General features: G+C 40.7%; 1 long non-coding RNA gene across 1 annotated transcript; it reads right to left on the minus strand.

Moving 5' to 3' along the window:
* Positions 1-6,993: 6,993 nt before the first annotated feature.
* LOC120741705 lies at positions 6,994-16,777 on the minus strand. The gene is made up of 2 exons (XR_005697665.1): positions 16,105-16,777; positions 6,994-7,196 (listed from the first exon to the last, which is right to left on the minus strand). It is a non-coding gene; the product is annotated as an uncharacterized LOC120741705 (long non-coding RNA).
* Positions 16,778-22,676: the final 5,899 nt, after the last annotated feature.

The raw sequence follows: 22,676 nt of genomic DNA on the forward strand, positions 1-22,676 counted from the left end.
TTCCCGCCAGATGCATTTACTAGTCACTTTGGAACAGTGTTTGCACAAGCTTACATGTCTACAAATTGATGTCTGTGATTCTGCGTGCATGCATGCGTTGATGTCCAACTGCTTGTTCTCTATGTGGGTGTTTGTGTTCTTCGTGTGTGCATGTCATTTAGATGGAGAGAGGGGGACTGAGAGGTGAAAAAAGGAAGAAAGAGGGGGAGAGAGAGCTTGGAGGCGGGTTGGATCTGATTACGGGCTGGAATGGCTGGGAGGGTTTGCGGTGGAGCGCTTTCTCAATAGTGCATTCCTATGTGCGTGCCGAGGCAGGATCAGCAGCTCCACTCCGGCCTCTGCCAGAGGGATTGAGCAAAAAAAAAAAAAAAAGGAAGAAAAAAAAGAGAAAAAACAAAGGACGTCGTCAGAACAAACAGCTTGTCAGGACTCACATTTAGTGGGCTCTTGCTAAATAGCAGGATAGAAGATGAGTCATTCACACATCCAGTGCCAGCCTCCATCATACTGGAACATAGTTTTAACAGGCCTCCTGTGTTATATGAGGCCTGCTGATATTGTTGAAGATAGGACCAGGATGGTGTGTATTGTTTCTGAATGCTCGGTGGATGCTGAATTTTACATGCCCCCTGAAAGTGTCAGCAATGAGTGGAGTGACCTTTAAAGAAGGAAGCTGACTTTTTTAGATGCCCAATGGTTTGCGTGGGCCAAAATTGTGTGTATATGTGTGTGCGCTCCAGCAGGAAACTTTTGACAACTGTAGAAATCAGCACTTTAGTCAACACCTGCATGCTAGCGTGACCCCTCACTACAGGAAAATTCAAAGACTCACCTGCTCTGTCAGGGAAAATGCTAAATGTCGCCAATGGGCACCTGGCATCACATGCACATGCTCACACACATGCACCCACACAAACACCACTTAACAAATCTGACCTTTGCCTGTCGGTTTCTTGGTCTAACCGTCTGGTTTGCTGTTTTGTCAGTTAACGCCAGACTGTTTCTCTTCCTGTTTCTCCAGATTCACCACTTTCTCTCTTCTCCTTTCACACACACGCACATGCGCACACTTTCGAGTGCTTCCTGTGCATCAGCTTCAGATTTTTGACACAACTCAGTGAGCAACGCAGAGGTTCCCATGCCTAAAACTGATATGGAGGCCTTTCTCCTCCTGCCATTTCCTTTCTCTCTCTGCCCTCTGCAGTACCAGGCAGTGTGTGTTTGTGTGGATGTTTGCATCAGACAGCCGGGAAAATCGAGTGGGAGGATGAAGAGGTTGACGCAGGCCTTCGCCCAGGCCTTTTGTTGCCTCTGACTGTTTCTGCCACCGTCGCTGCTGATGATAAACACCTCCACAGCCTCACAAAAGAAATCTGCTTCTCCACCTCCTGCTTGCCGTGCAGTTTGATTTACTACTCGAAGGAAATAACATTAACTTGTCTGCGTGCCCCTCCCTACCCCCTGCTCCCGCTCTTTGTTCACAGGTTTGTTTACTATTCTCTGTATGGAAAATCCTTCAGGAATGTAGAGGAAGTGGGTGTTTCCTCCAGGAGCTTGAGTTTTTTTAATGGGGTTGGGTGGAGAAGAACAAGAGACGTGGGGAGGATGGGGGGCAGCTGTTCCAATATCCCACAATACTTCAGGTGGCCAGACAGGCAGGCTGGTGGATGTGTGTGCGTAGCTTCAGGTTACCTGAGGGAGCAGGGTCTATTTTTCATCGTTCCACTGGTCGCATTAATTAAAGGTCCAATAAGTTAAGCTTCAGTTGTCAACTGCAGGGAGGAGGCAGTGTGGGTCTTTCCACCGTCCTGTTTTAACAGAAAATACGATAATCACACAGTATTTTGACATAACCTTCTAATTTTATTCGAGATTTTACCTTTTTTTCCAAGCACTATGAAACAGTGTTCCCTTTAAGTACCTCTTTAGCAATGCTGAAAACAAAGATTGAGTTTGAAGGATGGAAAAAAGGACTTTACAAAACAGGCTCACCACAAAGTCCACTTCCCAGGTCAAGAGTAAACTTTTGGTCTTAGCTTTTAAGCTAACATGGAAAAGTGGTCAGAAAGAGCAGGAGAAGCTGGACAAAGATGAGCACTTCTCGAGCTGGGAAAGGCAACACAATCTAACCAAAGCTTTGGCTGTGGGATCGCTTTGTCATATCAAGGATGTTTCTTAAGATTATTGGGCTTTTGTGGCTTCTAATGTAAAGGCAGAACACAAAGCCTCATCTCAAAATGCACATGTATATGGTTGGAAAGTATATTAAAATACCTGACAAATCCCAAATCACCTTAAAGGTATTAGGATACGCTATATTGGGGTTTTCTGAATGCCCAAGCCAGTGATTCTCATAGTTTTTCCAGCACTCCTCTTATCGGAAGCCAAAAAAAGTTCATGCCCACCCTGCCCATACCCCCATTTTCTTTTTCTTCTTCTTCCATATTTACCTTTAGTTTCTCTCCATAACTATCATCCCTACACCAGTGCAGCATCCCACCAGGGGGGCTGCCTTACCAATGGCTAAGACAAACCTTTTAAAACACCTTGAAGTGGCTCCAACAAATGTTTTTACATTAACAATGGAGCAAATGAGTACGTGCAGTATGGAAAGGTGTTGCTACAGGGGCAAACCCACAGAATAATTAACTAATTATAGAAAGCCCTTTAGCGTCTTTCCACTCATTGTTAAGCTTTTACAGCCTTGCAGTTTTACCGTTTTGGTTTAATCACATATCCAAGAACTGTCATTACCATTGTTTCCCTTGGCAACGAGCTGTGAAAACCGCCTAAATCAGGGGTGGGCAATCTCAGTCCACGAGGGCCGGTGTCCCTGCAGGTTTTAGATCTCACCTTGGGCCAACACACCTGAATCACATGATTAGTTCATTACCAGGCCTCTGGAGAACTTCAGGACATGTTGAGGAGCTAATTCAGCCATTTAAATCAGCTGTGATGGATCAAGGACACATCTAAAACCTGCAGGGACACCGGCCCTCGTGGACTGAGATTGCCCACCCCTGGCCTAAATAGTATTTCACTAATGGGTGTGTTTAAAAGTTTCTGGACACATGCCGCTGTTCTTTTCTTTCCTGCTCTAACTCCATTTCTACCATTATCATTGTGTTCTTAATGACTTGTCTGGTTGTCTCACTATACCATCTTGTGGTATACATTTTTTATTACACAAACGCATTGTGCTAGCTCCACTTCAGCTGGTCAACACAGTAGATACGTGTTTCAGACATTAGGCCATAGTGACATTTGTACCTCAGGAGTTTAAGCAATGCTAAAAGTGACTTACACTCATCAAGTGCTTAGAAACAGGCCTTCAAATGATTGCTAATATAGTTTTATTGCTGGAGATATTTTTATACAGCACACGCTTGTTTTCCGTCACCCCCAAGCAGTTGTGGCAGATGGCTGCCCCTCCCTCACTCTGCTTTGGCTTGAGGTTTCCTCCTGTTAAAAGGGAGTTTTTCCATCCCACAGTCGCCTGTTTTCATCGTTGGGATTTACTTTGTATTATTGTAGGGCTTAGAGTACAAAACACTCTGAGACGACTGTTGCTGTGATTCGGCGCTATATAAATAAAAATTGAGCTGAACTTTTAAAGTGCATCACCTTAATCTGTAAGGCCCATAACTAAATAAAGTGATGCATAATAGTCCTTATTTACAGACTTATAATAACTTATTCAATTACTTTCCTGAGGAGATTCTCAAAAGGTCAAAACCAAATCATTTTAAACATTTTGGTCATGATACTAAGTAGAACTTTAACAGGATCTTAACCTTCCTTTTGTTGCTTTAAAACGTTGATAAAAGAGTTACTCTTATTTGAGCCTTACGTTAACATATCTGTAATTTAATTGGCCTTTACTTTGTGCACTTAACTGTTTCTTATGTTTTCAAGATTGCAACTTTAAAGCATTAACATCTTCCTGTCTGTTCAAACTCCAATAAAACCTAATCTAATGGAATCAATCCTATTTTACAGTAAACAAAATTGCTTGTCATGATGACAGCAAGTCATTTCCTCTTTTTTATTCCACATAACAACGTTTAGTCAGTCATTGTCTCCAGTTCATTATTGGATTTGACCTCTGACCCGCTTCTTCCTGTAAAACACACCTCTGAGATTACACGCATACACCTGTGGTCACCTGCAACCTCCTTTGCTGACCTCTGACCTCTGGCGATTCAGTAGCTGCATGTAAACCTGCATTCAAAGATGTGTTTATGTTGAAGCGATTACACGAGAATGGCACAGCTGAGGAAAACATGGCCGTCGTAGCAGGAGTGCAATAATCATTTCCTGTCTCCTACTATGGAACTGATGGAACAAATTCACTCTATGAACATATGTGGGTCACAACCTTCCATTGTACTAGACGGTGCTCTCACTCCCACTTAAACACACACACACACACACACACACCCACTCCCAGTGCACTTCCACAGCATTGCCTTGTGAAAAGGGGCTGAATCATCTGGGCTAATGAGGACTTTAGATTGCCATGCCGCACTCATTCTGACTGTGTTTGCGTCTGCCTTGACCACTTAAGAGCCACAGCTGCCCACAGAAATGCCTGCATCCTGACTCTGTGTGTGTGTGTGTGTGTGATTCAGAGCCTTTAAAATCAATTTATGTACCTCTTTTTGTGTGTTTGTTTCCACATTAGCCTGAAGCAGCTAATGCAGAGGGGGCTGAATTGCAACATCCAAAATAAAGCTCTCTTTTCAAAGTTCATTTGCTCTGGAGTGACTACCAGGAAAGCTTAGATGCTCCCAGAATAGTTAGAATAGTCTTCTGTGTGATGTCCCCATGTACCTGACACGGCCACTGAAATGAAACAAATCCCAACAATGCTTTTCAATCACTTCCAGTCTGGTTTTATGTGCAGCATACTCAGTATAATCTCTGTGGTTTATACTTGTTTCAGTGGTTTGTACATGTGGAGTCTGCCTCTGCAGGGTGTGTGTGTGTTTCATATCTGTGTGTGTGTGTGTGAGAGCATCTCTCCAGGTTATGATCTGATCTCAGGTGTGTGATTGTGTTCGAGGAATCCAGCTCCTCATCTTCCAATCTGTCCATCTCTCAGCGCTCATGTAACAACAGATGAGAGTTCCACCCGTCTGCCACAGGTGATCACAGGACTCCTTTAACTGTTTTATGGAAAGCAGCCTGTCACACTGGTATGTGGCCTGTCTGTCAACGTTTAGCATAACAGCAAGACCACAGGTCCCTGCTTTTAATGTAACTTCACGTATCTGCTTTTATCTAATAACTTTACAAATAAGAAAAATTATTTGTGAATTGAAATATAACTTAACTTGTAAGGTAGAAAAAAGATCCTGTCTGTATTAAAAGCTTACAAATGTCGATAAAAGTTGACTCCTCACACACAGATCACTCTGGAAAAGGTGGTAACCAAATTTTCAGTAGGTGTGATGTTTCCTAAATTGTTATAAAATGACTCCCTGCAGAATCTTAAAAACTTTGGGAATACAATATATTTTTATTTGGTGCCATTAACTGTTGTCACTGTTAACTGGTCTAGTACTTTCTTTAGTGACAAGAAACCCTCAAAGGTAACAGCATTTCCACAAGAGTTAGCTGCACTGGGTGTTTAGAACTGATGAGAACATACTAGCACATTATATTAGCAACTTCTTAGGTGAAACACCAGCGGTCAGAGAGTGATGTCCTCCTGGCAAGCATGTTAGCAGTCATGCTGGTTTGCTAACTTGGTGAACATGATTGCTAATGTAGCTCCTGAATGTCCAAGCATAGCCACAACAAACTAGCTAGCATGGTTGCTGATTCTTCTTAAATGAAGAACTAAGCTAACTTTCATTTGCTTAAGCTAAACTTTGCAAGCAGCAGCTCAAAGAGGAGACTGCTGAGTGCGCACCTCTTATTTACTTGGGCTGAGTAGCTCTGGCAGTCTGAGTCAGAGCTACTCAGCCACGAGAAGCTACTGACTAGCTTGGCTGAGTAAAGCCTTGCTTTTCCAGTCACTAGCAGCACATTGTAGCATTATGAGGTGGTTGTGTAGGTGTTTTGGAACCATTTAATTTCCAAAAATAATTCACAAACTTCACAAGAAGTTGCTAAAGAGGCCTGTTAGTGTATTAAATATTTCCTACTGCTGTCAGTGTTTATAGAACAATTATAAATTTCAGCTTAACAAGCTGGAAACTGAAAAATGCACACAATATACACTGTCTCACGTTTAGTCCTTTCCTCTTGCACACCCAGGATGCCTCATGGAAAATGATTAAAATGCTTTAATGTGCTAGAATTAAATGAATGTTTTGATGTAGTGGCTCATGGCAAGGTGTGCTAATTAAGTTCAATATTAAAGTAAAATAAATTGGACTTTGTTAACAGAGGTTTGAATGCGTGAATATCTAAGTTCACAAGAGTTTAAAGAGCTGTCAAAGTTTATTCCTACTTGTCAGACTAACAAAACAGTCTGCTGTGAGGATGAACTGTCTTGTTTTTATTGCTGTTACTTTAACCCTCACTACTTTCACAGGAGCGTGAATGCTGCAAGTGAAAGTTCATTTCTGATTATATTTTTTGCATTACTGACTGTTTCAACTTGCAGGACTAAGATAGAGGATAAAACTAAGGGAGGGGAGGCAAAGATGAATAGAGCAGAGGGCGTAGAACATACAAGAATACATCAACAGTATTACTGTAGTCCCGGGTTCATTTCTATACTGGCACCATAAACCTTCAAGAAGCTTATGAAGGCCTGTTTTGCATGAATGTCATCTTTAAACTTTTTTTTAGGCTATGATATCCAATAGGTGACTGTGATGAATGAAATTAATTATAGTTCAGATTTATTTAGTGCCATAGAAGTTCACATGAGGAGCTATAATCCCATGGCCTCTTCCCAGCTAAATGGAACAGGGCCAGAGTTAATGTTATTAATTACATGTGTGTAACCTTTAATGACATCTCAATAAGGAGAGAACATTAGAAGGAATTGAACGTGATTTATTGAAGTACAGTTTAAGATTTGGATGGCCCATCACAGCAGAACAGGTCGGTAATAGGAATCAGAGCAAGACCTTCCGGAGTCTAGATGCTGGTGGTGGAGATGAAGGTTGAAGCTTGAACTGAGCCTGAGTGACGAGGGAGAGGTGGTGATGGCGAGGAGGTGGGTTGTATGGAGGCATCTGCAAGGGAGAATAGCAGATGGGCATTGAGATTTAAAGTACGCAGAGTGAAAGCTGATTGGCCTGAAGAAGGCCAGCAGAAAAATGATTGGACTAGACCAGTGATGTCACAATAAGCTTGACAGCATGGGAGAGTAGAACTTAGATTAAAGCTCAGATTAGCCGCCAGCACCTGGGAAGCGGAAAGATGTGTTACTATAGAGCTTCCTTACTGAACTTACTTATTAGCTTCATTTCAAAAAGGGTGAAAAATAGGTACCTCTTTAAAGTAGAACATAGAAAACACATAAAATGTTTAAAGTGAGAAATTGCAAAAGCCATTATTATTTGATGGCAGACACATGTCTCAAAAAAGTTGGAAGAGGTTTAAATGTCCTGGTCTGGTCTGACATAAGTTCCGAGTTGATCAAAAGTCCTGGATTGTCTTTGCCATTTCTTTCAGTTTGTGATGTGCCCGTGGTGTCCAATTTCCAAAAGGAATTTCAGATTTCATTTCTGGATGTTCAGATATGGTTTTTTCTTTGCAAGACACAACTTTAATCTGCATTTGTGGATGACACAGTGAGCTGTGTTCACAGACATTGATTCTTGAAAATGTTCTTGAGGCCATGCATTTTCTGAATGAATCATGCCTGTTTTTAAATGCAGAGCCTTCTGATTGCCCTAAGATCACAACTACTATTGAGGAATATCATTCTGAAATTGTTCCACAACTTGGAGACAGACATTTTTTGCAGATTGTTGAACATCTGCCCAGTTTTACTTTTGAGAAACTCTTTTTAAAGTGCTCTTTATATAGCCAATCAAGTTACTGACCTGTTGCCAATTATAATGTTCCTTTTTAGTACAACTTACTTTTCCAGCCTTTTGTTGCACTAGATATGTGTACATATCCAGTGCAATGTGTCCAAACAGAACTCAGAGGAGAGGAGGTATCCACGATGGGTGGCTGTGGAGATGTTGTCTTTAATAATTTTCAAGCCCTGCTTGAAGAGACAATTCACCAAGACTGCCTTGGTGTTTGAGGTCAATCTTGGATATAAAATAATGGTGAGGTTAGGTATGTTTTGGATCAATAGGATTACTGTAATTGTCCAGCATGATTGCGGTGGCAGAACAGACTGGATGTGCATGGCTGAGCAGACCATGACTTAACGGTTGATGGAATTAAACACACGCACAGCGCGTGCATGGTTGGAAATTAAATTTAGGAGAAGAAGAAAACAAAACCAGCCTATAATCCACTTTAGGATTATGATTGTCTGTCATAGCTTGTCAAGCAAACTGTGTGGATGGAGGGAGTCTTGTTTTGAACCGACCACTCCACTCTTACCTTCATGCCAACCAATACACACAAAATCACAGGTAGAGCATTCAGCCACAGTGTTTACCATTATCAGATGGCTCTGTAATCTGATCTGAGAGAGCTCAAAGAGAGAGGGAGGAGGCTGAAGAGTTATAGCAGGTAGATAGTGAGGCCATGCTCAGGAAAAAGGTTTAGGGACATGTTGGTGGTTTAAGTGGGAGTGCCTGTAATTGCTACCTAGTGAGCCCTGTGGGGTAAACTCATGATGTGTGCTCTGAGTGGGTGTTACTGATTAGGTTGGGGGTGTTTCTATAATTTAACCAAAGCACTGACCACTGAACCTCTTGACAACTCAGTCCTGGATGATAAATCAGTCTAATCTTTGAAAGGTCAGAAACATCTGCCTTCTTTGTATAAATGTGGGTGATCACTTGATTTAAATGTATTCCAGGCAATGCACTGATCAGGCATAACATTATGACCGCATGCCTAATGTTGTGTTTCTCCCCGTTTGCTGCCAAAACAGCCCTGACACATCGAAGCATCAACTCCACTAGACCCCTGAAGGTGTGCTGTGTTATCTGGCACTAGGGCTGCGTCGATTTGTCACGATTATGTTGACTATCAAAATTGTCGATGACTAATTTAATAGTCGACGCGCCGTTTGAAGCTTCGTATGATCCTAAAAGATGCAGGAATAAGTAGTAGGATTTAAGAGTGTAATAACAGACTGAAACAGAAGATGGCAGCACCGCATCTACAAGGATGCCAGCTGCTGTTAAACGCCAAAGAAGAAGAAGTTGCTGTGTCTGGTATTGTAGCTGTGTCCAAACTCAGGGGCCGCATCCTTCAGAGGCCACATTTGTAGGCCGATTACATGACAGAGACGTGGCGAAGGCTGTTCAAATTCGTAGACTCCTCTAAATGCGGCCAACAAATGGGTCCTCCTTTCCCCCAGATTTGAAGGATGGGTCGGGTGTATCCTTCGTGACCCAACCTATCCCAGAATTCATAGCGCGGCCCATTGTTGGTGCTTTTGGCCGTGGACAGGAGTCAACATGGGCATCTTGACTTTAACTCGCCTGTTGAATCAGACTACACAGGCCAGCCTTTGCTCCCCATGTGCATCAGTGAGCCTTGGCTGACCATGACTCTGTTGCTGGTTCAACACTGTTCCTTCCTTGAACCACTTTTGGAGATGCTCTGACACAGTGGTCTAGCCATCCCAGTTTGGCCTTTTCAAATTCACTTAAATTCTTATACTTGCCCATTTTTCATGCTTCTAACGTCAACTTTGAGGACAAGATGTTCACTTGCTCCCTAATATATCCTACCCATTAACAGGTGCCACGATGAAGAAATTGTGATATTTTCACCTGTAGCATTCGCGTCTTTCAACAGACAGAATGACTTCTACATGAAGCTTGTAGAAGCACTTGTAGCAACAATAACTTGAAGTGCTTGTTTTCTGTATTTTTGGAATTTTGGCCCAATTCAGTTTTATTTATACAGAGCCAAATCACAACAACAGTCGCCTCAAAGTGCTTTATAGACCCTACAATAACAGTACAATAATACTTACAGAGAACAACCCAACATATGACCTCCTATGAGTGAGCACTTTGGTGACAGTGGGAAGGAAAAACTCCCTTTTAACAGGAAGAAACCTCCAGCAGAACCAGGCTCAGGGAGGGGCGGGGCCATCTGCTGCGACCAGTTGGGGTGAGAGAAGGAAGACAGGATAGAAGACATGCTGTGGAAGAGAGCCAACGCTTTTGCAACGTTGCTTCAGTTCAATGAGGTTTGCAGGTGCTGCCATAGCATGTCAGCCAGGTTGAGGTCTAGAGTTTTAATGGTTCAATGCAGGACTTTGATTATTTTCTTTTTCATTCATTCTGTTGTAAATTTTCAGTGTAATTGGGATCATTGTCCTGGTGCATGACCCAGCAGATGGACTCAAATTTGACTCTTGAAAAACTTTAGTGTATAGAGTAGCTGGTGGTTGACTCGATGATTGCAAGGTTCCTGACTACCATGTCTACAAAACAAACCCAAATCATCAACTCTCCACCCCGTGCTTAATGATATGAAGCATTTTTGCTGATATGCAAAAATGTTTGGTTTTTACCAAATTTAGTGTTTTCCATTATGGCCACTTTGAGCTCGTCTGTCCAGAGGACATCACTCCAGAAGTCTTGCGTTTTTGTTCAGATGCAACCTTGCTAACATAAACTGTTATTAACATGTTATTTCTTTCAGAGAGGAGAGGCTTTCTCCTTGTGGCTCTTTCAAACAAGCCATACTTGTTTAGCACTTTTCTAGTTGTAGTTTCTTGTGAACTTTAACATATCTGGCGTTTGTCTTGGTTTTCTCAACTATAAACTCTTAGGCCTTAGTTGAGTTTGCTCTGACCCAGCATCTCCTCCCACCGGGTCCCACAATACAGAAATGGTGCCAGGGGAAGTGTAGTTCGGGTTCATTGTGTTTCCAGCATGCCACATCCACAATGGCATGAAAGACGTCTTGCTGGGTGAGACGGGTGAGGGAGGAAACCGAAGCAGCTGGAGCACACTCACCCGAGCGGTTTTCCATTGCAACGAGAAAAATGTTTCACTTTTGTCTTGCTGTATCGTAACAATAACAATAAGAACTCAGAGTTGGTCACAATGCTTTTTCCTCGATCCCAAATATCTCACATTCACAGAGAGCTGTTGTTGTCGCCGGCTTTCATCGAGCCATTCATTTCATGTCCTTGCTTTCTGCCTACGTCACAATGATTTAGGCTCTTCATGCTATTTGGAGAAATAATGATGTGATAGTGTCAATGAGAAGCAGAGAGGAGGCTGGAATACAAGACCACAGACTGAGCTGACATTTCCTCAGATCACGTTTGTTGTTGTACACCCATAAACAAACAATATAATATGGTTAACCAATGAAGTGACCACCCAGGTTTAGGGTTTGACTTCGTTCTTGGAGAAAACCCAACCCATCCTGTAATATGTTCCTTTTTGGACAACAGTTTCCCCACAGAGGCACATGCCAGCTCATATTTTTATGTGAAATTACTTTAAACATTATCCTATTTTCTTATTAAATGTTTTGAAAAGTTTAAACAAATGTTTGTATGTGCCCCTCATTCTTGCACAGGTTTTGTTTCAGAGCTCGTGGCCTGTTTTCTCCTAGAAAAGACACACGCTTAGTTAATCCCACCTATCTCTGCCCAGGACAAGCCTAAAAAAGATTCTTTTATTTCAAATATGTCACTACTTAACAGTGAAAAAAGTTCCTTTTAAATACTTACCTTTCTGTCCTTTAAATCACTGTCTTACTCTCCTTGTTATAAACGCACTGCATACATTTTAAAGTCTTGAGTGTGGTATTAGAGCCTCAACATTTCTTATTTAAAGTGACTTTAATGTCAACAATTAACCAACAAGTAAAGCTAATGTTGTCCTTTGCTAATAACTAAACTACTGGAACATAAGTTAACATTTTTGTTAACTTGAAATATGCTGAAATATGTGCAAAACACAAGACATAAATATATATATAATTTAGAATTTGTTACATGCTAACTTTATTTGCTTACTATACTATGCATTCTCATGTCCTATGGATAGTCCCATATTTTGCCAATATCTGAGTTTTACCCACGTTTAGAATGAATTCCTTACAGATTATTGTTAAATTAGGTCAATATTATGTATTTTTAAGTACTAAAAAGACTAATAATGTTGAACAAATTCAATTTAAGACATTAAATTCTGAATATATGCTCTGATTTACATTTTATTTTTGCATTTTGATTGCATTTTATTGGTCATTGCATTTAAATGAAACTTCAGTATATTATAAAAAATGATTGCGTTACCTAAATTGTGCTTCTCTGATAAAACTAAGTCACTGTTTCAAAAAACAAAACAAAACAAAAACCAGAGTGAAAAAGTGATCTGCCCTTGTGATTTGGACAAAGTGCAGCACGCATCATTAAATAGGAAGAAGATAAATAAGCATAAGAAAATAAACATGCCTCTGTATATTTGACATGAAAGCCTCCACTGTTCGTGCAGACAGGTTATACAACAAACAAGACCCGGTTCACCTCAAATCTCTGTTTTATAAGGTCAACGACGACTGACTGTTGTTGTTGAGGTTTGATTGATTTAGGCAAATCGCAGCAGAGGGTGTTATTGTGGGTAAGTGAGTCACCCTCATTTGGGCAACCGCAGGCCTGTTCATGTCTCAGAACTTCAGTTGGTAACCAGTAAAGTCAGTTATGAGTTCACATGATGTGACAGTTATGCACATGCTGCATGCTGTTGTATAAAAGAGGTGAGGGTGTGCAGCATTGCTCAAGCTTTGTTGAAATCTGTCTCTTGTGGAAGTGAAGATCTTAAATGTATCAAATTGCACGTTAAAACCCTTCTTGTTTGTGTGTTTGCTTGCTCGGTAGAACAAGGCAGAGCAAGCTGCAAGAGCTATCAAGCTAGCAACTGGGTACGAAATACATGCACACAGAAACAACTTTAGATATGCACGATTAATAGAGCTGCACTGCTAAAGACGATGCATTGCTAAAGGAGAGCTAATATCATTTATTCTCCATGCATCAACAAACAAAGATAAAAAAAAAATGCCTTCAAAAGCTTTAGTTGTGAAAAGGCATTGAGAACTGTGGATTTATCTTCCATATGGATGCAGGCTTATATTCCTTTACACATGAATGGAGAAGAATAGCACTAACAGCCACACCTGCACACCTGCAACTAAGGTTACATAATATTTAATACATTATATTACCGCATATTATCTGAACAATAGGACACCTGCTTTTTCCATTTTTAAAAAAAAGATTTACAGTCAAATGAGTGCATCAGCATAGGATTGCACCGTAGAGCAATTGTATTCCTTGAAAATGAAATGAAATTGTATATTTTCACATAAAATCATCTTAAATATTGAGAAGTTTCCCATTTGTTTTCTTCCTCAACCTATTCAGACATGTTTCTGTTTGAAAGGCAGACACCTGTTACTAATGCCTTTGGCATAGTAGAGTTCAGATCTTTAATTTCAGAGTCCACCAATCACTGATGTTTTAAGGTCAAACATGACACACTTGACTCCTCATCTGTCTCTCTTTGCAGCAAGTCTTTGCAGTTATAAAGTGCAAATTGATTGATGGGCAAGCAAGAGCAAGCTCCACATCAGCCTCAAGTGAACCTCGAGGCCAAAAGCTGGTATGCAGACGTACACACATGCAGATTTATAGCCCTGGTCCCAGAGGCATGAGTTACTTTCTGTCTACCCCCTAAGACATGGTCATGCACTCAGTAAAATAATGACTCTTTGAGCAGCAGTCAGTGATTGCTGGCCACAAAAATTTCACTTCAGCTCAGAATTTATGAGAGGAGTCATATTATCTGGCTTTCCCATAGGACACCATCAGGCCCTGTTAATTAATGGTATACAAGCTACCTGGGGTTTAAACAGATAATGGCTGTAATCTAAAAAGATTTGTTGGATGCAAGGTTAAATCCAAAGATTGCAGCTGTTTTTCACTGTTCATGTAGCATAGCAGGAGTGAGCATGTGAACAGCCCCACTCTACAGCTGCCCTCGGGCTACTACTCAAAATAAGAATGAAGTTACTGAACTGCTTTGTCCAGATCTACGTCTCTGTAGTCGGTCTGATATAAAATAGACTTAATTGTGTCCTGGCTCGTCTTCGTTATGTGTGTGACGATATTAAAACCGCTTAACAAAACAAAGGAAACTTTAAATCTATACGTATAATTATCGCTTGAGCCCTGCTTACCTCATCTGTCAGGGAATGACTCGAAGCCAGTGGTGTCACATTTAGCCAAAGTAAACCTGCCCTGATTGTTTGTGGATCAACCAGTCTAATTAAACAAGAGCAAATCTAGTCATGTTTGCCAGGAGCAGGCTGAGTCTTGTTTAGCCTCACCTACAGCAGAGTTCAGTAGTTCTGTAATCTGCCTGGTGCTCAGAAGCAGAAGGGATTTCCTTTCTGCTTTATTGGTGTTTTCTAGAAGATGAGCCTGTTGGACATGTTTAATTGCTCGAAAGTAGACATCATATTTATAATCATCATGCTGATAATCATCATACTGATAATCATCATGCTGATAATCATCATGCTGATAATCTTGCATCACATTTTTTATTCTAATAGCTTTTCTACATTTCCTAAGACTGTTTCACTACAGGCTAGCTATTGTCTTGTATGTTGATACAAGACATTTTATATTAAATCATATATAAACCTATATAGTTTTTTGTGTCTATGAAATCCTGCTGCAGTTATCAGCTATGTTACTGCTCTGATGGAAGCTACATTATTATTAGTGGTAAACCAGTGGTGGGAACCACACTTGCGTCTCATTTAACAGACAAAACTTAGCAGTAAGGAGGCTAAGCAGGCTGTAGCTCACAGATCAGCAACTCTATCTTTGAAATGTGATGGTCATGGTAGATCACGGTCATTATTTAAGCTTTATTAGTCTGAGCATGTACAAAGCTTGGTACAAATTCAGACGCATGTTTGACCGACTGATAGCTAAAGGTAGGTGAAAATATTCAGCAACAGAAGTCAGTTTGGAATAAAATGACTCTGTGACTCTTGCCTTATGGATGGATAGCACTATTTTACTTGGACAAAATAGTGCTATCCATTTAGGGACAATGTGTATATAAGAAAAAAGTTATAAAGTGCTTCACAGTGTAATATAAAATAGAGAGAAAAATGCATAGATATAAGTAGAAATAGAGCAACTAGAACTAAATAAAAGCAAACCTGTACAGACATATCTTAAAAGATTTATATGTGATATATAAATCTCACAGCAATCATTATAAATGTTTGAATTTTCCAATATTCAATTTTTATATGAATCGGAGTAAGCTGAGCAGAAGGCTTGGTTGATTAGAGACAGAATGACCCAGCTGGGTAGACTCCAGACCTCCATGATCCTGAACTAGATAAGCATGGAGGGAGTGAGTGAGTGAGTTTTGGTGACTATTTACTCATGCCTTGATGGCTAAGGTATTGTTATATTGATATGTTTGTATAACACTTGAAAATTATCTGTTGAATTAGCCTGTTCTGTGGATCTGTCCTGATTCCCGTTTGCGTTAGAAGGCAGCAGGGTGGAGACTAGCGAGAAGCACTTTTCCAACGGTGACAGGATCCGTCAGCGCTCGCCAAACCCAGGAGGAGATAGAATCAGTCAGCACGGGCCGAGCCTGGTGTTAGACAGCTAGCTTACTTACCCTCTGCTCAGAGCCTAAAGTCTCTGTTTGGAAGAAGGGGGAAAGTTCTCAGCACTTTTCAGCAGCTTCACTGCTTTTCCATACACTAGGCCTCTTCTTTCACCATCATCATCATCGCTGTGTGGATTCATGCCGACGGTCCAACTCGTGAGTGACACTAGGGTGTTGTATTCATGAGCTCTTATTGCTTTTTCACACCTTTGCATGTGCGTTAGTTTTATGCATTATGTTAGTGCGTGATCATCTGTGTGTGCCTTTTCTTGTCTAGTGTGTTTTTCTCTTTTAATGTGTCACAGTGTGTGTTTTTTACCCAGCAGGCCGGCGGTATGGCTGAAGGCCCGGCCATGAGAAGCAGCAGGATGACATCAGGGGACAAACTGTACTCATAACAATGTTGGTTTCCACGTAAACGGCCAGCCACTTTGGTCCTGTCACCAGTGTCAACCCTTCTCCTCCAGGCAGTTGAATCATCATCGCATTTAGGGGCCTGTCTAATCGCGTTGTCCGGCTAGCCTTGACCTCCACGCTGACGGCAAAATATCTATTTCACACTGACTTCCTTTTGTTTTCCATTTGTCTCTCTTTCTGTGTCCCTCTGCCCTTTTCCTCTCCTCTTTTTCCATCACTCCCTGTCCATTTCTCTTCCTCTTTCTCCTTCAGCAATGCCTGTTTTTCTTGGCAGGTGAAGACTCACGATGGAGGTTTGGTCTCAGTGACACTGCACATTTTCCCCTCTCCCTCGCTTCCTTGCTTACGGTCTATTCTCGGCCGATGACTCTGCGTCCTCAGCAGTTTAAAGGCGTTGCTCTCCCAAGGCGTTGAGCTAATTGATGTTCCATTTCCCCATCTCTACGTCACTGCATCTGAATGTGTGACTGATTAAGTTTATGTGTGCGCATTTTTCTTTTTCTGCTTGATTGTTCAATCACCTTTGTGTATTTGCAAAGGGGCGCGTTTGTACGTGCTCCCTCCTCTGTGAGTGCACACTTGGGTTGTCATTTTGTATATTCATATGTGCGGCGTGTCACTTATCATTGCATGCGTCTCCTGATTTAGGAAAACCTGACACGGCTGCTAGTGTTCCACAGTGACTGGAGCAAGTGTTATGTAATTAGACCTACTTCTATAGATGCTGCAGATGTCTCTCCCTCTGTGTTTCAGTTTGCGTACGTGTGTGTGTGTGTGTGTGTGTGTGTGTGGGCGGGTGTTATGGTTAGCGATCCATCTCCCAGGCATCTGCTCTCTATTATGTTTTAATGGATGTCAGATAAGAACATGACAAACGGATACAAAATGCCTGAGAGACGCCTCAGCTGTCCCACTGGGGGAGCTCGAGTCTCGTTCAGGAGAGGATAACTCTCCCATTTTTCTCTCCTTCCTTCTCTTCCCACCAGGGGCCCAAAAACCAAAGCCAAGCAATTTTTGACGATAGTTTTTATGATTTGTGTTGGCTCTGCTTCTGTGCCAGATGGGTGGGATTTGCCACATAGAACAATAAAATGAGTGCCAGAACTATTAGACAATCATTTTAAAGTATTTGAATGTCACTTTGTTGAACTTTTCTGTGACTGGGAACTTGACTTAACACTATTTGTGCTGTTTTAATGGTGTGAACCCCTCCTAAACTGCTGGTACTCCAAGCAGGTTAAAGTAAATGCTCAAAAATTATTTGACCACAGCTTTGTTACTCTGCCTGTTCCCATTTATAGGATAATTTTCTTTGGTCGTTTCTCTCTTCCACCATTTACAGCTGCATATTACAATCAGCTAATTACTTATAACAATAGCACTTCAATAGCACCAAGAAGCTACACACTAAAAAACACTTTTGGTCAAATTTCTTGATTAACTTCACTTATGAGGTGTTTCATCCCAGTCTTATTGTAAAATTTAATTACTGTAGGGTTCATTAGCTGTTATCTAACTTTTAGTTAGCTTCCTCCAACTACAGTGAAGTTTAATGTATGCACGTGATAATGTATCACTGGGGTTTTCTTTATAATAATGGAACAATAAACATGGTATATCCTTGTAGTTTAAGCAAGTAATAGTCTAACTAGACAACACAATGGCTGGGTTGTGGCATTAGTTGTTTTAACAGAAAACACAGTAGTATAACATACTTTTCATAATTGAAAATTGCAAGACTAATTTTAAAAGTTGGTTCAACTGGGGTTCATGTGACACAGAGCTTTCTGGAAACCCAGCTGCTAACATCAGCCTGCACGGTGCTAACCCTAACCAACCACTGGTGGATGTTAAGAGGTTAGCTGAATATAACCAAATAGACAAGGAAAGGGTCATTGTGAGTTGAACGAAGGACAATTTTAGATCCAATTTCAAAATTCTGACTTGTTGAAAAGATAAGAATCTCAGAGTTTTTTTGTGGTTTAAAAAGCACAAGCAATGGAAATCTATAGCAGTTACTTATATTATGGAAAATCATAGACAATATGAACATAAATAATAAATGTAACTACATTGGAACTGAAGATTGGTTACCAAACTGATTTTGTGTAGCCTTAAGATTAACCAACCTATCAGATAATGTGCCTTTAAGTTGTAGGATTTACAGAGAAAGAAAAAGAGACAGGACCCATTATTGAACCTTGAGGAACTCCAAAGGTTAGAGAATCACACATTCTCAACATTAAATACAATAAACATGCATAAAAATAATGCAAGAGTTATAATGGTACCTTAGCTGATATTCTCTGAATGATCTTGCGACAACTTCAAAAGTAAAATTTACTCCTAGAAGAACAAAATTTTGTAACAGAGCTATGTGTGCTGTGCCTTTAATGGTAACCCCACCATTTTCCCTTTTACTTTACATCTCTCCTTTCTGTCCTATTTTTTCCCCTCCTGGATCACCTCTCATTTTTCCAGATGGTCTTTTCACACTCCATTCATTCTGCTTGGACAGCAGGAAGTCAAGCCTGTAAGACTGGGACATGAATGTGTCCCCATTGGATGTTGATCCACCCATCGGAAAAGAACTGGAACTCTGGGTTCTCTGGCATCTTCCAAGTTAGCACTATCAAACTGGCTACCAAGCCAAGAAAATGAGTTAGGGTGTAGTTTACCTTGATTTAATACCCTTTTGGTCTGTTGCACTACTCTGCTTTTTTAAAACTTTTACTGGAACTTGATTTTCAAATGTGCAATTTAAAAAAAAAATCTTCATCTGGCTCTTGGTTTGGTATAAGGATATTATATCACTTGTATGGCGTATTATATGTCACTCAAAAATATATGTTACAAATTAAATTCATTCACACACATTCTCTATTTACTCCCTCATGATCTTTACCTTCACTTCTCCTCCTACCCAGCCACAGTCTGCTTCTCATTGCTGCACTTTGTTGGAGAGCCAGCATTAGAAGCTCCCTGTGGCCTCTTCAAATAAAGACAGTAATGCACATGACTTAACCAAGTGCTGTTCCAGTAACCATCTTCCTGACACAAATCAGTTGCACTGGTTGGGCTCCTGTCCCATGTTAGGACCCCTCTTTGAGCCAGGCTGGTATCCTGGAAACTACATGGTTTATGACTGCTGAGTGTATGAAACACAGCACTGCTTACGGGGAGTCCACAGCTCTTCAATGAAGACTCCATCCAAACTGTTAGATGTTATAGCTAAATTCATGTTCGGGGTCCTATGATGCTAAAACCATGCTGCAGTTTTTTTTTTAATTATTAGAAGGGCTATTTTAAAAGTTAAAAACATACTTTTTATATCAGAGATAGGGTTCGGCCCGATTTAGGAAAAAATGACTTCTAAAGTTGATCTGGATTTTTTTTCAGTGATTACTGAAAGATCATCTTGTTGTTTGTGAGAAAATATCACCAGCTACTAACCAGATTAATTTGATTAATACCAGGGGATTGATTTGTGCAGGATGAGGGGGGAATTTTCAGTTCTGGGAAAGTTATCCAATCCCTGCTGAGTCACATATATATTTGTGAGTGCATTTGTGGAACCTCTGCATGGTCACCGTTTGTACCGATGTAATCTAGTCACGCAAAGATTTTATTCACACATATGCAAATCCGTGTACGTGTGGACACAAGCATACTTGAATTTGAGTGACCCTGTGTTACTGAGTAAGCATGTAAACAGTGATTGCAACAGTTTTAACAAGCCTGGACTTGTGCAATCAGTGCAGATCTTGTGTGTGTGTTTATTAGTCAGAGGTTGGAGGTTGGGTAAAGGTGGTGAGAGACACCTAATCCACAGTTACAGAAGACTTAGCTGGAGCATTGCCAAGGACAGAGGTAATACTCTTTGTTTTTCATGTTGCTGCACGAGTGTGCAGCGAGAAGATGGCACTACTGTGATTAAAAAAAGGCACTTCTACATAATTTACTTTGTGCATCCCAGCTGAGTGACAAAGGAATAAAATGAGAATCAAAAACACGACTGTCACTGTTTCACTACATTTTATAGGATCTCTATAATAGCTTTTTAAGATTGCCGTTGCACTTTTCTTTTTTATGTTCATGATGATGTTCATTGTGTAAAGTCACAGGATTTCCTAAAACTGCATTTCCTCTAGTGACCACTTGAGGTTGACTCCTAAAACAAAGCAGTTCTCAGACGTTTTCACAGTCTGGTACAAAAGTCATGGAGAGTTTCTACCCTTCATAAGAACTTTGGATGTTGTTAAAGTTTACCTTTGACTGACAGGTGTGGTAACAATGGCAGCTGTAGCTGATCAGTGTGTGTTAGACCTCACCTCCTCTTCTTAATGTAACTAGAACTAGACTTTTTTTTGTGTTGCTGGTTCCTACTGGGGCGTAATCTGACAAATAATAAGCCCTGAGCCCATCAAAGAAGTTTGCGCTCCAGTTTTAGGGAGTGAGATTCGATCATTTTATTAATCTGTTACGTTTCAAAATGCAAAGCTGAGAAACCAATGGTTATAACACATTGAGTACATACACCTTTATATACAGTCTATAGGAAAAGTTTAGAGTACTCCAAGACTGCAGGGTTTGTACCACTGTGAGAACTACCACATGTTACACTGGACAACTTTAAAAAAACAATTATTGATTTTTTTAGTTATTCATCTCAAAGACAAAGCCATGCTAACACAAACAGAAAGAAATGTTAACACACTCGTGAAACACATTCTTATAACAAACAGCAGTGGCTGTCTTTGGTAACATAGTGACCCAAAGGACAAGCACTGGTTGCCTCAGACTCTGCTCACGATTCAATCTTCCTGTCTCTGATTATTGAGTTGTGGGCGTTCTCCATCTTTTGTCTGTGGTGGTTGGAAATGCAGATGCTTGATGAGGTAAACTTTTTGGAGTGTTTATAAAGAGGCTATAGGGGGCTTGTAGAGGATTATGCAGGATTTCCAAAGGATTGGTTTGGTTAATAAACCCGGGCTTGTTGGGTCCTGCATGTTGACAGAAAAGGGAATGCTGGTTTGCAAGGAGGGCAGCATATCTATGAACGTAGTGCAAACAGGCGCATGCACATACCTTTGGGGTGGCAGTTGTCGTGGTGAGACCAAAACCTGCAGCAAGGCCTCTCTCAGTGTGATAGGCCAGCTTCTAAATCTAATAACAGATAAGTGGAAACTGCACAGCCACACTGGCACACATGTGCAAAGAATTATGCCCCCGCCCCCCATTAACCAGCAAACTATCACTGGACTCTGACAGCAATCACCATCAGAGAATGAAAAGCAGCAGAGCATAAAAAGAGGACCGCAGCGAAATTCTTTGCATCCTGCTTTCTTAAACGATTGGATGGAACCCAGAATCAGTGAGGGGTTAATTGTTTGTTCCACGTGCAAAAAACCCAACAAAACAAAAAATCAAGATGTTTTAGTTTGTTCATTGTAGGCCACATGTGGACAGGGATGGTTTAAACTATTTACGCTATTCTGGGAAGAAACTTTATTACTTATCCCTCTGCTTCCTTACATATTTCTGGCCGACCTCATTAAACACAAGCGTGACATGATTGTGGTTGACACTAAATATGATTATATGTAATGTCCAAAATCTAATCATGCAATCTAATATTTTTTTTTTGCTTTCCAGACATTCCAGACAAGTCTTTTTTTTCTCTAACCTGCAAACATGCACATTTGGATTAAAATGAAATATGAAACGAGGATAAGGCCTTCCCAGTAGAGCTGCCAAGTGTGAAGAGCCATATTGAATGACTTGCCTTCAATTCATTTATTCCACTGAAAGCGTAAGATGACTGACTGCTGGAACTTTCTGTGCCTTGGAAAGGCTCAAAACACTTCAAGTTTAACTGTAAGATTAAAAATCAAAAGAAAGAAAAAACATTGCATTGTTCTTTATTAATAAAAATGTTAAACTCACAATGCACACGAAAACTTTCAAGCAACAAAACCATTGCATACATTTTATGTAGCACTCAGTCCAATAGAGCCCCTCTGGGATGTGGTAGAGCGGGAGATACACATCATAGATATGCAGCCTACAAATCAGAATCAGAATCTTTACCGTCATTGCAGCAACAACACATTGAACAACGTACAAAAGAAAAACAGTGTCGTAGTTAACAACCACCCTGTATGCAGACGCTGTGCTACTGTGCTCAGAAATGCTCACATTATCATAGATAGAAACATTAAAGTAGGAATTTACAGTGGAAACAAATGATTTTTAAAGCAATGTCAGAATCAGTGCATCTACAGGTGCAGGAATTTTGCATTATGTGCACAATGTGCATATGTGTGTTTAGCTTGGGTAGTATTACTACTACAAACACACTTATTGGAACAAAAGACTCCAGGGCACCTGTGGACGCAAGAAGACACAGTGATCAGAGTTAAATCCCTGCAGAGAGACGGAGGGAAAGCAAAACAATGATGCAAAGAGACCAAC

This window comes from Simochromis diagramma, unplaced genomic scaffold, assembly GCF_900408965.1.
Source record: "Simochromis diagramma unplaced genomic scaffold, fSimDia1.1 OVJJ01000486.1, whole genome shotgun sequence".
NCBI classification, from domain to species: domain Eukaryota; kingdom Metazoa; phylum Chordata; class Actinopteri; order Cichliformes; family Cichlidae; genus Simochromis; species Simochromis diagramma.